General features: G+C 42.0%; 1 long non-coding RNA gene across 2 annotated transcripts in view; it reads right to left on the bottom strand.

Moving 5' to 3' along the window:
- The window catches only part of LOC126176694 (uncharacterized), a 154,238-nt gene that overhangs the window by 36,469 nt on the left and 100,333 nt on the right, over positions 1–17,436 (bottom strand). The window lies entirely within an intron of this gene.

The raw sequence follows: 17,436 nt of genomic DNA, 5'->3' as shown, positions 1-17,436 counted from the left end.
ACAAACTAGCATATATACACTTTTTTTATAATTCTTTTCGTTATTTTTAATTTTTAATTTTGTAAAATTCTCAAAAAAAAGTACTAGTAACAGAAATGAATTTGTATGATATATCATGTAATATCACACAATGTATGACCTGCTGTATAAAACAACAGGCAGCATGTCTTTACTTGAGAAATAAAAAAAAACAAGCAAATAAAGAAATAAAATCCTGTTGATGGATAATGGCACAGTTAAGTCGTTTGGTGGAAAATCCATTACATTCGAAGTAGCTGGAAATGGCAGAGACAATTTCAAATCTTAGCTCAATTGTGCTATGTCCTTAAACAATCTGCAGGAGACAGTGCAGGGATTCGACTGGATTGTGCTTACAATACTACTATGGAAAACAATAAATTGACATGACAATGGAAACGGTGCCGTATAAAATGATAGCTGTAATTTCAAATTTTGGCGGAAATTAATGCCATCACGGTTGCATGATTCCTGGCCACCTACAGGTCTATTAACTGTAGTCTTTAAAGCACTATAGAATTCCCAGGTTGGTTCTCTCAACTGATCAATTTACATGGGAGGAGAGGCGGGATAATCGTCCAGTGCAAACACTCGCCATATCTTCTCAAATTTCCACATAAAAATTGGAGAATATTCGCAACACACGCAATCCCGAAGGTTGCCCAACATGGGCCCATCATGAAGGTTGCCCAACACATCCCTCGTATTCCCTCCATGACACTATTGTTAGAGCACTCTACATCTTCCTGTGTGCATGTCAACAGCTCTTCTCCTACACGTTCTTGGGAATTTCTGTATAAAACTTAAAATTTACAACTTTTGCAAACGAGTTTCCGTTAACTATAGATATTCCATCGGATTTAACCTCCGCAGATAGCTGATCTTTTGGTAGGTGCGCAACATCCAGTTCGTCACATTTAGATATAGTATAACCATTTTTTAAGCCTGTCCAAATGGGAATGGAGGTTTATAAAATTTTTTTCGTGTATCCTTTAACGTATTAAACATTCTCGATTCCAGTCATTTCGGCTAGTACTCTAACACATGAACAATTTACAGTGCTGTCGGTTGTACATGCAGATATTTTACATTCCCCAGTCATAGCCACATTCCTCCACACACTGTGTTTAAAGCCATATGTAAACCATGCTTGCAAATCTGCACTAGATAATTCTTTTTCCAGCTGCGGTTTATATTCCTCGTTATGGGAGATGTCTTCGGCATATACTGCAGTTTTCGTTTCTTGATCCCCATGTCCTCCATTTCCAGTTTTCTTTTTTGTATACATAACACATTTATTGTACTTAGGAGAGTGATTTCCTTAATAGGGGATGGTTTAAGTCTATTCGACGCATTTCTTCTTTTCCTTAAGACTTGTGGATTAGCATTGTCTGTGGGAACCGGAACCAATTCGGCAATATCTATATTTGATGGTGCTGTGGAGAACAATGCCCTAGACTGTGAAAAATATGTTTCTCCTGCTATAATTTAAAACTTTTTTATAACATTTATATCGTCTTTCTTGGAGTCAGTGTTAAGAATCTCTACATAGTATACAGGTAGACAATTAAAATTGTATGCAAACAGAATATAATTTATAAACTTTTATCGGTCTTGAGAGTCTGGCAGACATACTTGCACAATAGTCTGTTTACGAGTATACTTATTACCCTAGTGAACAAACTGAAGAACTTTGTTAAACACCATACAGCAGCTGTCCTGTAAATTATTAGTCAGTTAACATACATGGATGTAATTGGCACAGAGAACAGTGGAGCACATTGTAAAAACTGTTTAGTAGAGTCTAATACTCTTAAACAATCTCCCACAGGATTGAACACATGATTCATTCTGCAACTGTGTATTGTAGCCTTCTAGTTTCTCATAGTCGCGTGTCTGGACGCGTTACTAAATCTGTGAGGTGATTACCGATAACTTTTTTTAATCCTAGACTCGTGATATGACATATAAATTTGTTATATATCTTTACAATTGAAGCTCATCCACAATCACATTGCTGCTTCTCTGGCGGTCTCAAACCACGCGGAAATCGTGGGTTGGTTGATATTAGGTAGTCGCACATTTCGATTTTATTAAAAATTCCGGCAAAGTCTTTCGTTATGCCTAAATCCAAAAGGTAATAATCGTATAATAAATGAAAAGCGCTAGTTTGCTTTTGTTCTACAGTATTACTTTTATTGTGTCAAGCAGTTTTCAGCTTATAAGGCCGTCTTCAGACATTTACTGACTATTGTCGCCAAAGAAGTTACAGTGTTTGTAAACGACATTGGAAAAGAAGTTACACGTCTAGATTGAAGCAGAAATGTACAGTAAATAAAATCTTTGACAGTGTGGTGGTAACACAGTCTAACATAGACTGTGGTGGTAATGCAATGTAAAAAATTAAAAGTTAAACAGTAAATAAATATAAATGGAGTAAGAAGAAAAAACTTTAACACAGAACTGGAACAGCAAGCTTGCATAGCAGTTTATATTAATAAACAAAGCAATAAAATGAAATAAAATTAGTACTTAACAAGGCTACTTTAGGAGGTATAAAACATGGAGAGTGATACACAAATCAATCAAAAGAACGAACGAACTATCACGGTAACTACAGAGGAACTGAAGCAATACCCATAAAATAAACAGAAATGAATAAACACAGGAAAAAAGAGGAGCGTGAGGGAACATACAGCAAATGCCATCTCTGAGAGTGTGGTTGCACTGCATTTTAAAAAGTAAAAAGTTGAACTATATACAAATATAAAAGAAACAAACAGGAAAACATTATAACTATACTCAGAACTGTGCCTATGTACTAGTTTGCATTGAATAAACAACCAAGTAAAGTAAAAACAGTACTTTACGAGACTGGTTTCTTATTTATTTTCGATTATTCCCGTTTAAGAGAGCGATTGAATTCGAGTAGTCATGATTTCTTCTTCTTTCTTCGGTCTTCCCCAATTCTCTTCAAACGTTCACTGTGTTCTCTCTTGCATTCTTCCGACCACCTTTTTCCAGTTCTGTTCTCCATGTGTTGTTTTTTAAATGTGTGTTTCTTTATGATGTTTCTATGCGACGTTTTGGATCATCTGCAAGAGTAAGCTCTTGGCTATTTATAGCCTTGTTGTTGGCTCTGAATGACGTACTAGTTGCTTTTACTGGTAGCTTCTAAACAGTTGCAAAAGTTTGCCATGCTAGTATAGCTGTGACAATTCAGCATATTCGACGAATGCCGCCTTGGACACAACTTACACCAATTTTAGAATACGACACCCTCATAAGGAGGCGATATCACGTTTATAAATCAACTGCACATACACTAGACAGTCAAATGAAAACGAGACAAGTGGAAAAAAGTAAGTAAACTGATTATTATTTAAACTGATCGCCGTGTTATAACATTTATCCCACTGTGAGACAAGACGATCAGTGCTGCCAAAATACGGAAATCGCATAGGGAGAGATGGGTACTGTACGAAGGAGGTGTAAGGGTTTCCCAACGAAACTTTTCCAGTGTAGTTGGACAGACACGCCAGCTCCGGGAAAGTCACGATTTCCTTTTTCTTCGACTGTAAGGACCCGCTGCACTTTGACTTTCTGGAACGCGACGCAAAAATTAAAGCACAGCTGTACGTGAACACTTTGCAAATACTAAAGCGCGTGATCAAGTCCAAACGACCAGGAATGTTGACGGACGACGTCATTCTATTCCAGGATAATGACCGCCCGCATGTTGTCGTGGGTTTTTCGTCTACGATGCAGAAGTTTCGCTGGGAAGCCCTTACACATCCTCCATAGAGTTGAAGGAAGACATACTTGGCCTTCGGTAGCCTTCGGACGAAGAAGTGCACTCCTAGGTTCTGTACGCAATCCCAAACACTTTTCCATGAAGGCATTGATCGTCTTGTCTCACAGTAGGATAAATGTTAACAGTTATCACGATTACTTTTGAAACAATAAACAGATAACCTACTTTTCTTCTGTCTGTCTCGTTTTCATTTGAGTGCCCCATAGGAGAGATATGAGGAGAAAAAGTGATCAAAACTGATACTTAGTAACAAAACATTGTTAGTTACTACACACTCTACTGAAAATTTGTGTGTGTATGTATGTTTCTGAAGCGACCGAGATGACGATAACGTGACAATGTTGCTAAGATATGTGTCCCCGATTTTTGGGGTTCAATAAATATTGACATTAATAAATTACAAATTGTAGGCAAGATGGTGATTTCCATGGAAAGTAAACCTTTGTGATGGAGGCACTCCACCGCTTCCCCGCTCTCCTCTTTTCCAAGTACAGATGTACCGGTATGTCTGCAAGGTAAAAATGTCCGTAAGAGGTCGCCATAGGATGGCAATCTATCACAAAATAGAAGTTTTTTCAGAATTTGTTGCAAAAATTTTACAATTTCTGCTCTGCTTGTTGTTGGAGCTTTTTATTTAGGCTACCAGTTTTGACTCCTCAAGAGAGTCATCTCCAGACTCTGTACCAGGTTTACAACAGGGAACCAATATTTGTGCCTGGTTTCCGTAGGAGACTTCACGAGCAATGTTTCATGGGAACATTGCTTTTGAAGTCTTCTATGGAAACTATGCGCAAATATAGGTTACCTGTTATATACAAGTACGACTAGATGCTTTTTGTCGTTCATGTTACAGGGCCTGAAGATGACTATTGAGGAGAGGAAACTGTTAGCCTAGATAAAAAGCCATAAAAATAACAACTGATGGAATACTACTTTTACAGTAATTATACAAGGGAAGTTTCGATTTATACGGAAATCAAATGATGTGTAAATAATGCTGAAAGTAACTGTACAGTTCTGTACAATTTGTTATGCAAACAGATATATATGAAGATATCGCTTCGTTACTGTAGCTCCCGAATGATAAGTCAGAAGACATTTAAAAAACTAAATCAACCGTAAAATCATCATATTAAAGTCAACACGGAGTTGTTTCTTGTAAACCAAGAACATTAACCACAAAATGCACGAAACGTTTCAGTAGTGACCAAACATAAGAGGGTCATAACTTTGTAAAAACTGTATTTCCTCTTGGTTGGCTGGGAGCGCTACTTGACGACCGTAGTGAAGCGTATATGGCACAATCTCCTTTGTACGTATCCTCCGCAGTTTGTCAACATTTGAAAGGAAGTCTCTCGCATGGTCGCTCGTTCTGACACTCGCGCGTGGCTGCCTTTCTGACAACGGAAGGTTTTCGAAGGTTGTTCCTATAAGCAAAACACTTCGGCGTTACTCATTGACTAAAACATTGCCCAAATAAAAAATTGAGGAGGGATTTTCGTCTGCAAATTACTTGTACTTTCCGTGAGCAATGTGTCTGTTCATCGAAACGCCACTCCGTGCTATTTGTTCATAACGTCCTGACCTAGAGCTCCCGAGTTCTGGATCGACTGAAATCGGTCGACTGCGAACGACGAGTATTTTGTGGGCGGCCGCTGCCAACATTGGGGATCTAACAATACAGTACCTTTTTGTTCAACACCCATTATGAAGCTTTTTGGATAGAGCCATAAGCAATTAATTTATTGCAGAAGATGGCTCCATCAATTATTAATGTCTCATTTCGTTTTGCTGCAATTGTGACCTGTTTCGATCGTATTGTAATTAAGTTGTACCGTGCCGTGTCAACGCCATAGGTACGTTGTGTTGCCAACACCGCGTAAGCGTAGCGCACCTTGATCCTCAACACTTCCACTCTCCCCGCGGCTGTCGGTGAGTTGCTGTTTGGGTGGTGGCGTTTGCTTCCGCCGCTCCCCATTGAAAACTCGGACGGGACACTATATACGTCACAGTCTCAACCTATGTTGGAGAGGGTGCAACAAGTTTAAGAAATGCCTGCTTAGTCTCATAAGTGCTCTGTCAGAAAATCCTTTGCCCACAAAGGCGGAAAGCCACATGGTCTCGGAGTATTACACTCCGTTTAGAGAGCAGGCAGAGGGAGAGGATGTCGTATTTGCAATATAAAGTAGAACTTTTGCAGAGTATGGTTTTCATGATTTGGTTTACAATGCTGGACATCCATCTCTTTTTCCGTCTCTGTTGACGGTCAGTGGGGCCAGCTACAGTACTTTTTAAAACAATGCACAACCACAGCGCCTCGGTACAGGCAGCGACTTCGATCGTGCTGTCAGAAACAATCTAAACAGCGTGGTAAGCTTTGAGAGTAATGACTGAACAGTACAACGAAGTTGGGCGGCTTGAAGGTAGAAGAAGACGTCAAAAGAAAAGAGAATCGAGGCCAAGGCGAAATATTGGCACGCGGTGATTGTGTTGAACGCATGTGCTGATATGGCGTCGATCATACTGTTGCTACCCCCGAATATCGAGTAATTGTCGATGTGTTTTCTATGACATTTCAAACGACTCTATTAAGACTATGTTTTCCACTACTGTGGAGTCTTCTAATTTTAATACGTTACTATGAACTCTGCGATGGTATACGTGTTGGGCATACCAGTGCGGGTGTGAAAAGCTGTTGGAGAACTCCGCTACCTGTGGAATCCAGCAGGCCGAGATCTGCTTTGTAACGCTCCAACACAACTGTTCTCAACCTATACCTTCACCTCTGTGGCCTGTAGCAGAATGCACTCACCTAGTACTTTCCACGCAGCAGCACGGAAACCAACAGGAACTAATAAAACGCCAAACTCACCACCAAGTCTCTACCCAAAATAAACAGAGCTAAGTCAAGATAAGATTGGATTTTACTACGATAATCATGCCCCATTTACAACACATTTTTTATTTTTTTGAGGAAGCACAAATGAAATCGTACACTATTTATTTACGGTAAAATGGTTATTGGACGAATTAATTCTGAAGAGGAAGACCCCGATGCCAGTCGAGCTAGGGAAACGGTATACAACAACTCACCAAAGTTGTGCATCACTCCCCAGACCTGCTCACGAGGGTCCACGAATAAGTGTCGTTTTCTGAGTGGTCTCGTCTCCAGAGAGGCTCACACGAGTTTTTGTATCGGCCAATAAGGAATCGGTACCATCCTCTATGCTACTTCCGTTTTAAAAACTATTTTTTAATACTTGCGGCTTTGAAAAGTAATTATAATTACTATCCCCTTACGACCTAATTGGATACAGATCTTCTTTGCCTATAAGACTTCAATATTTTATTTGTTATTTGTAGTATACAGGACATGCCCAATTCAAATGGAGTGCTGTGATTGGTTGATGTCGTTTCCCAGCGAATAACAGCTTTTTAGACTGCAGGTCAACCTGGATCCTTGCCCGATGCACAACGGGAGTCCTGGTCCATCCCTCCATCTTCTTGCTAAAGACTATTGTGACTCTGTCGAGCCCGCCAAGCCTGGCAAACCGCTTTCTCCTGGTCACCGACCGCACGCAGTTTTCCAGCACTCTCAAAGTACCTGACATTAAACCGGCTACTTCCTTATTTATTCGCTACGTTCAGTTACAACTTCCTTATCTGGCATAAAAAAGGACAGATATCAATTAGATTCTGAATATGTGAAATATCTTTTGCCACCCGACAGGTACAGCCTTCTAAGACCGTCCCGGTCTCATCTGGAATTTTGTTCTGGCTTGATCACAGAATGAGCAAAACATCTCAAAAATTGCATCAAAAGAAAATGAGGCCGGCCGCGGTGGCCGAGAGATTCTAGGCGCTTCAGTCCGGAACCGCGTGACTGCTACGGTCGCAGGTTCGAATCCTGCCTCGGGCATGGGTGTGTGTGATGTCCTTAGGTTAGTTAGGTTTAAGTATTTCTAAGCTATAGGGGACAGATGACATCAGATGTTAAGTCCCATAGTGCTCAGAGCCATCTGAACCATTTTGAAAATGAGGCAACGTCAGTTGATGGTGCCATCTTCCACAAAAAAGTAATTAATGCTTCTGGCTGTCTCTATCACAAGAAAACATTTCCTTGAAGTATCGGCGACACCTCAAAGTGCTGTTGTAAGTGTTGCTCGTACAAGTTCCACTCTTCCATTATCTCTTGGAACGGTGCAAAGGCACAGGGGTATGAGCGGAGTTAGTGCTGGCTGCTGTTGAATTAACAAGCCCAGCGCTCGTCTGCGCCAGCAGCTGACACTGCAAATTAATTTTCTCTTGTTAGATTTATTCGAATACTGTAGGAAGGGTTCCTGTTTCCTAAAACACTTCCCCATTGCTACTTAACTGCAATGAGATAGTTTTTATTCCCACAATACACTTAAAAGATAATGGTAAAACCAATAAATTGTGACCAAATTCAGTTCCAGACAAAAGTCAGAAATATAACAGCACAATCAGAATCAGAAGAGCAAACTAGAGATCGAAGATAAGTTTAACAAGGTGTTTAGTTGAAAACTCTGAATACGTAGTAGATCATCAACTGGTTCCATGACATCGTTGTTAATTTCTACTGGTTTCGCTCGATGTATTCTTTGTAGGTTACTTAAATATTATTGTAAAAGATTTTAAGGTCTATTTTCAAGTTTAATATACGCTGCCGAAAAAAATTTGTGCACCTGGAACAACGACGTAGATTTTGATCCGATGACGGTATATACCACCTGGGGGATAGTAGATGTACTGATACGGTTTTCAACGCCGTTCGCCAACAGATAGAGTAGTGGCGTAGCTACCAGAGCGCCGTTACTTCTGTTCTTTAATAGGGATTGCTCACAGCCAGAAGGCTCAATGTGGTGCCAACGAATGAAGCAAGAAGGCAACCGTGCCACGGAGATGTGCTTGCTACAACCAAATGAGCGAGTTTGAAAGGGGTCAAATTGTGGCCTTCCGAGTGGCGGGATGGTACTTTCGGAGAATTACTACACGGGTGGACGTGCTGCGTCACATGTGCAGCGATGCTCCAATCAGCGGTCATATGAGCTTTCTCACATCAGCATACGAGGTTCTGGACGTCCACGCAGCACAGATGCCCGCCGGGGTCGTCGTATTGTAAGGGCAGCAGTGGCAGATAGTACAGCCACCACTGGACAGATAAGAGGGCTTGTGAGCAAGACGTGTCAACACGAACTGTTGAGACTAAAGCCGTCGGCACACGGACCGTGCTGTGGAACGTCAACGTTGAGCGTGCTATGTTCAGCGTGCTGATGAACGCTCAGAAATGATTTGACTTGTGCATATGGTACGTGGACCCTAACGTGGATACGCGATTACAACACACTCCAGCGGCAGTTGATGGACGTATCTAGTTCGTAAATCACACTGTTTATTAAACGGGCGCGTGTAAAATTCCCACGTTAGCTCTATTAAAACGCACATTTTCTCTATCGTCCACGAAAAGGAAAGTACTGTGTCCAATCAATAAAGACACAGGCTTATAAAAGTTCCATTACAAACAGTGCGGTACAAATTTGGAATACTTCTCCGCATAAGATAAGCATTATTTCATCATTCCCACATTTTAGTAAAACCCCAAGGTCAGTCTTACTTGATCATTGTTCCTACCTAGTAGCAGATTCTTTGCAACATGTGATTTACGAAGAGTAAAAGAAAAAGGAGCAAAATATCTTTATACAAGTAGCGGAAGCTGTCCTGTAGATTATGCCAATCGAACAAAGTCACCCATCAAAAAAGGTGAACTTATATTCACATAAAATCAAATATTGTAGTATATACTTATGTTAAACTAATAATAAAGTATCAGAACCTAATAAAAACGTGTATGTTAGGAACAAAAATTTGAAAGTGTTGGGACGTGAATCACCGTCCTAACAAGCAACACGATACTGATCACTGACGCTACTCAAACTAACAAATCGGTACTTACATTCAATCATAACATGTTACCACTTGTTGAAAACTTCAGTCGTAGATATGTTACTAATTGAAATTTAATTATAAAAAATTGTACCAAGCACAATGCGTTTTGGGTGGATCTTCAGTGTGTCGCTGCCTTCAAACAGCATACTCTCATAGTACGCAAGTTACAATAATTCTTTTGCCACGAATATGATGTTTCTCATTATTTTACTGGAACGAATCACACAGTTTCCAGTGATTCTCAATTTGCTGGTACTCAGAAACGGCATATATACGTATAGGCTTGAAATGAATGCCAATATGGCGCCTCACAACTCTGTACTGAAAGGAGACAGCGTGCGTGTGACGTAGGTGGCTTAGTGCCATCTCATTGGTCAACGCTCAGACGTACGCACAGATTATCCGACATGCTAGATATTGCTGTGCTTAAAGCCGTCGGCACACGGACCGTGCATCCGAACGTTGAGCGTTGGGCGTGCCGAGTTTCTGACGTCATAGCGTGGAATAGCACGTTCGGGAGTCTCCCCGAACGTGCAGAGCAATATCTGGCATGTCAGATATTCTGAGCGTGCGTCTGAGCGTTGACCAATGAGATGGCACAACGCCACCTACGTCACACGCACGCTGTCTCCCTTCAAGCCTATATGTATATATGCCGTTTCTGAGCACCAGCAAATTGAGAATAACTGGAAAACCCGTTGCTAGTTGTGTGATTCGTTCCAATAAAAAATGAGAAACATCGTATTCGTGACACAAAAATTATTGTAACTTGCGTATTATGAGAGTAGGCCATTGAAGGCAGCGACACACTGAAGATCCACCCAAAACGCATTGTTCTTGGTACAATTTGTTATAATTTCAATTAGTAACACAATTATCTATGATTAACGTTTTTATCAAGAGGTAAAACAACATGATTAAAATTAATTGGTTTAGCGTAATGAGTAGCGTCTCTGCACGAAAACGAGTTTTTGTTGGGGCGGTGGTTCGCGTCTCAACACTCCCAATTTTTCCCTCCCCTAACATTCGCGTTTTTATTAGGTTCTGATACTTTATTATTAGTTTAATATAAGTATATGCTATAATATTTGATGTTATGTAAATATAAGTTCGCCTTTTTTGAGGGGTGACTTTGTTCGGTTGGCTTAATCTGCAAGACAGCTTGCGCTTCTTGTATAAAGATATCTTGCTCCTTTTTCTTTTACGCTCCGTAATTCACATGTTGCAAAGATTCTGCTACTGGGTAGGAACAGTGATAGAGTAAGACTGATCTTGGGGTTTTACTAAAATGTGGGAATGATGAAATAATGCTTATCTTATGCGGAGAAGTATTCCAAATTTGTACCGCACTGTTTGTAATGGAACTTTTGTAAGCCTGTGTCCGTATTGATTGGGCATGGTACTTTCCTTTTCGTGGACGATGGATGAAATGTGCGTTTTAATAGAGCTAACGTGGGAATTTTCCGCGCGTCCGTAAGTAAACAGTGTGATTTACGAACTAGAAACATCCCTCAACTGCCGCTGGCGTGCGTTGCGATCGCGTACACCACGTTGGGGCCCACGTACCGTATGCACAAGTCGCATCGTTCCTGAGCGTTCAGCAGAGCGTTGAACTGAACACGCTCAACGTTAACGTTCGACAGCACGGTCCGTGTGCCGACGGCTTAAGGGTAAGCACGCCTCTAGCCCCTGTTCCAAGCACACCATAACATTGACGTGCACGGCTCGACTAGTGCCGTCACAGGATCACTTGGAAGACGGAATGTCGCGTCGTGGTCTTCAGCGATGAAAGCAGATTCTGCTTGCACGCAAGTGACAGCGTTTGCGAGCGCTGTCTGGAAGTGTGCACTCGTCCAAGACACACTGGCCCCAGCCCACGTCTTATGGTCTGGGATGTGATAAGCTACAACTCTCGTTCACCTTTGGTGTTCCTGGAGAGGAGGCTAACCAGCGCTCGGTACGTACAGAACGTTGTTAGATCCGTTCTTTTGCTGTTCTTGCAAACGGAAGGTGATGTGTTGTTCCAACAGGATAATGCTCGACCTGAAATTCAACGAGCGCTGCAAGACGTCCTGCAGCTTACTTCGCTAGCACGATCTACGGACTTGTCTTGAATCGAGTACGTGTGGGTTATGATGAGACGAGAAGTGACTTGTGCGACTCGTCAACCAACAACTCTCGCAGAACTACGTGAACAGGTCGAGCAGGTGTGGAATAACGTATCCCAGGACAATATTCGCGGTCTGTACGATCGACTGGATGTCAGAATCGACGCCTGCTGCCCGTGAAGACTACACTACGTACTAATATGAGTGTTTCAGCATGAGTGGATACTTGCTACGCCGTCCCTTGTGACCGAGCGGTTCTAGGCGCTTCAGTCCGGAACCGCGCTGCTGCTACGGTCGCAGGTTGGAATCCTGCCTCGGGCATGGATATGTGTGATGTCCTTAGGTCGGTTAGGTTTAAGTAGTTCTAAGTTCTAGGGGACTGATGACCTCAGATGTTAGTCCCATAGTGCTTAGAGCCATTTGAATTTTTCGATACCTGCTACCTCAGAACCGTTTGTGCTATTGATCTGTAAATGTAATCATTTGGCCGGCCGGAGTGGCCGAGCGGTTCTAGGCGCTACAGTCTGGAACCGCGCGACCGCTACGTCGCAGGTTCGAATCCTGATTCGGGCATGGATGTGTGTGATGTCCTTAGGTTAGTTAGGTTTAAGTAGTTCTAAGTTCTAGGGGACTGATGGCCTCAGAAGCTAAGTCCCATAGTGCTCAGAGCCATTTGAACCACTTTTTTGTAATCATTCCATGTACTCCATATGCACTGATGCACTGTTGCAGCAATAAATCTTGAGTGAAATGGAAACCTCTAAAAGAGTGTACTAATTTTTTTCCTGCAGTGTATTTAGGTCTTCCATTTCTTGTAGAAGGTCTTCTGTACTATAGATAAAAAAACAGGCGTTTCATACATGTTCCACTGACGTGTATTACTTCTCAGTTCAAGGACTTGAAAACTTTCTCTACAACTGATGAGAAAAGTTTGACGACATGGAACGTCTTTGCCTACGACCTGTAAATAATCCATTGTGCTATATCCACTTCCAAAGGCAGGTCGTTTATACAGTTGATTAAAATCTACTGTTTTTTGATACGCAGTTCGTAATAATTTAAGTGGTTACTTTGTACGTCAGAGAGAGAGAGAGAAAGCTGACAGATCTACAGTCTTTTTATGTTTGTTTATCTTTCTGTCAGCGACAACAATTACAGTAGTGTTCTAATTTTGGCAATTGTCTTCTGTCTTGCATATTCTGTAAATATTTTTAGAAGACTCTTTTTTATTACTTTTTCTCAGAATCTACTGGAACACAATCATCTTCAGATGCCTTTCATTTCTTTATACCTAGAACACATTTCTATACTTCAGTTCGCATTGCTTCAGGAATTCACAATCCACTCTCCGTGTTTGTTGTTGATCTCTGAATCTAGACTAATATTGATAGAAATCGTGGAATGTTTGTGCATTTTTACTGTACTTAAATAAAATAACATGCTTTCTATTCATTAGAAGTTCTGTTTCGTTATCTTCATATTCCTATTAATTTCAAGTGTTTCTTTGACACATGTATACAAACTGTAAGGTTTTGTGTGTAAATAATTTACTTGCTAATTGATGATTCCAGGTGATATCTTGTATCAGATATTTTAACACGAATATTTTCAAAATTAAATGATGTTTTGGAGCGAAAGCAAGCCTGTAGAGGATAGATTGATACAATAATCTTTTCTTGTCCGCTTTTAAAATTTTTCTGCCAGATCACTCTTCCAACACTAAATTAAATATTCTCGAACACCTCTCTACATGGGTCACAAACTTCCTTTCTTCTTGTGTTTCCCACAGACGTCTTTTTAGGTCTCTTTTATTTATCTTTCCATTTCAAGCTATATTTTTCTTAATTTCCTCTTCTCTTAGTTTATCCTTATACTAAATTCTGAACAAAATGGGATGCCCATTTCCTCCAGCAGTGCTAAGACTACCTTATTTTCGTTCAGAAACTAAAACTGAGTGTGAATCACAAGACTTATATTTGCTTCACTTGGACTTTTAACCCTGTTTGGAACTTTTTTTATCATTTACTTCGTGCTTGTTTCACAGACGTATTACATTTGACAAAGGTAGTTATAAGCTGCGTCACCAGGTTTCCAGTTTTTATAATAGTAATTGATTTCTCTTAATTTTACTTGTCTGTTTAGCTCCACTTGTTCTTTGTTGGTCTTGCAGATTATTGCATCCTGCAGAATCATACATCATCGCATTTTGTTTAGGATTTCGAAAATCTTATTTTGCTTTATATCGTCATCGGTCGAGGTCCTTTGTTGAGGAAATCTGTTTTCGAGCTTCCCCATCTATTTCAGAAATCTGTTTGCTTTGACCATTCTGAATAAATTTGATACTAAACCAGCAAAATCTTTCATTGGTCCACTGTATCCTTCCCTATTTTGGTGTTTAGCTAGTCACCGACTCCTTTTTTAGCGTTTTTTATCTCTTCAGCCTTTGCTTTGTTGGTCCTTAGCTCAACTGAGAGTCTGAAGAGACTGTCCACGCACAGTTCCACTGAATGTTCCTCACGGCCAGCGTCCGCAGCGCCTGCCACATGCGGACTTTAAACTGCTGCACGCTGTGCTGGGCGGCTGGACCTGTTCGCAGCCGTGGGCGATCCGGCCCGCCTGCGTGCTGTCCTGTAACGAGGCTGTTAGTTAAAAAAGTCCCACGCTTGGGGCTAGCCGCCACCTTACCTCGTCCCGCCCACTTCTGCACGCCGCAGTGTCACGCACCTGCGAGGGCGTACATAGCAGCCACTGCAGTTACTTCTTCAGATTTGCCTGTTAACATCACGTAGCGAAGGCATGCTGACGAGGGCTTCATTGCCATAAGCAGCATAATGGACTCCACGTCATGAACCAGGCCTACCACTTGTTACGAATAGATTAATGCGTCCAATTCATTTAAAGCAGGAGCGTCCAACCTTTTAGTTTACCTGGGTGACTTCGGAAGAAGACGAGTATTCTTTGGCCTCGGATACGAGTAATATACTTAACACTTACAATAGTCGCTGGGCAAAAAAGAAAAAGACACGGGATGGACAATGAGAAAATAGCATCGTGTGGCTGGAGTTTCAGAACGAAAATATTGAATTTACCATAGCTTTGCATAGACGGAATCTTATGGACTTGTTTTTTACCGATCGTGTGACAAATCTTCACCACGTCGTTTCTTGGGCTGCACTGATACTTGCTTTGGACCACTTGCAGCCCCCGGGCCTCAAGTTGGGCACCCCTGGTTTAGAGATAGACAGTGTGTCACACTGTGAAGAATCTCCCAGAAAGCATGCTTCATCCCCGATTTTTATTGGTAGTAGATTATGATTTTATGTTAGTCTCTCATTCTGCAGCTTTTTTAATATTGTTGTCTTATGCTTACGAGACATGAATGTAATCTTGTGCTACTATTACTATAGTGAATTACGTGCTGCCTTTAGATCGTAATGAAACAGATATCCAGGCCAACCACTTTTCTATTCTTTTTCTGTAGATTTTCCCAGAAGATATGTTTTAATGGAACTATTTTAATCGTATATTCAGATACGTTAAAACTTATTTTATTAAACGAAAGACCGGACTACTTAACTGAATAACAAAACCGATACCGCAACACCGCCAGGAAAATCTGCTCTTGAAGAATTCTTAGTCGACATACACTGAGGCGACAAAAGTCATGGGACAGCGATACCCACTTATGCAGATGGCAATAGCATAGAGCACACAAGGTATAATAGGGCAGTGCATTGGCGGAGCTACCATTTGTAATCAGATGGTTCATGTGAAAAGTTTTCCAACGTGATAAAGACGGCACGAGGCGAATTAACATAATATACATAATATGAACGCGGTACAGTAATTGGAGCTAGACACATGGGGCACCCATTTCGGAGATCGTTAGGGAATTCAGTATTCCGAGAGTTGGAGCTAAACACATGGGCATCCATTTCGGAAATCGTTAGGGAATTCAGTATTGCGAGGTGCGCAGTGTCAAGAATGCACCGGGAATACAAAATTTCAGGCATTACCTCCACCCACCGACAACGCAGTGGTCGACATCCTTCACTTAACGACCGAGAGCTGCGGCGTTTGCGCAGAGTTGTCAGTGCTAACAAACAAGCAACACTGCGTGAAATAACCGCAGAAATCTACGTGGGACCTACAACGAACGTATCCGTTAGGACAGTACTTCGAAATTCGGCGTTAATGGGCTACGGCAGCAGACGACCAATGCGAGTACCTATGCTAACAACACGACATCGTCTGCAGCGCCTTTTCTGGGCTCGTGACGGTATCGGTTAGAGCCACGACGACTAGAAAACGGTGATCTGGTCATACGAGTCCCGATTTCAACTGATAAGAGCTGATGCTAGGGTTCAAGTGTGGAGCAGACTCTACGACCCATGGACCAAGCTGTCAACAAGACAGGGTGCAAGGTGGTGGTGGCTCGACAATGGTGTGGGATGTGTTTACATGGAATGGACTGGCTCCTCTGGTCCAACTGAACCGGCCATTGACTGAAAATGGTTATGTTATTTGAAGACAATGGGCAGCCATTCATGGACATCATGTTCCCAGACAACGTCATGTAACTTAGCCACAACTCCAGAATGAGATTTTCACTCTGCAGCGGAGTGTGCGCTGATATGAAACTTCCTGGCAGATTAAAACTGTGTGCCCGACCGAGACTCGAACTCGGGACCTTTGCCTTTCGCGCGCAAGTGCTCTACCATCTGAGCTATCGAAGCACGACTCACGCCCGGTCCTCACAGCTTTACTTCTGCCAGTATCTCGTCTCCTACCTTCCAAACTTTACAGAAGCTCTCCTGCGAACCTTGCAGAACTAGCACTCCTGAAAGAAAGGATACTGCGGAGCCATGGCTTAGCCACAGCCTGGGGGATGTTTCCAGAATGAGATTTTCACTCTACAGCGGAGTGTGCGCTGATATGAAACTTCCTGGCAGATTAAAACTGTGTGCCCGACCGAGACTCGAACTCGGGACCTTTGCCTTTCGCGGGCAAGTGCTCTACCATCTGAGCTACCGAAGCACGACTCACGCCCGGTCCTCACAGCTTTACTTCTGCCAGTATCTCGTCTCCTACCTTCCAAACTTTACAGAAGCTCTCCTGCGAACCTTGCAGAACTAGCGCTCCTGAAAGAAAGGATACTGCGGAGACATGGCTTAGCCACAGCCTGGGGGATGGTTCGCAGGAGAGCTTCTGTAAAGTTTGGAAGGTAGGAGACGAGATACTGGCAGAAGTAAAGCTGTGAGGACCGGGCGTGAGTCGTGCTTCGGTAGCTCAGATGGTAGAGCACTTGCCCGTGAAAGGCAAAGGTCCCGAGTTCGAGTCTCGGTCGGGCACACAGTTTTAATCTGCCAGGAAGTTTCTTAGCCACAACTGTTCGCGATTGGTTTGAAGAACATTCTGGACAATTCGAGAGAATGATTTGTCCACCAAAATCGCCCGACATAAATCCTATCGAACAATTATGGGATACAATCGAAAGATCAGTTCGTGCACAAAATCCTGCACCGGCAA

This window comes from Schistocerca cancellata, chromosome 3 (assembly GCF_023864275.1).
Source record: "Schistocerca cancellata isolate TAMUIC-IGC-003103 chromosome 3, iqSchCanc2.1, whole genome shotgun sequence".
Classification (NCBI taxonomy): Eukaryota; Metazoa; Arthropoda; class Insecta; order Orthoptera; family Acrididae; genus Schistocerca; species Schistocerca cancellata.
This window is presented reverse-complemented; position numbering and strand designations above follow the sequence as displayed.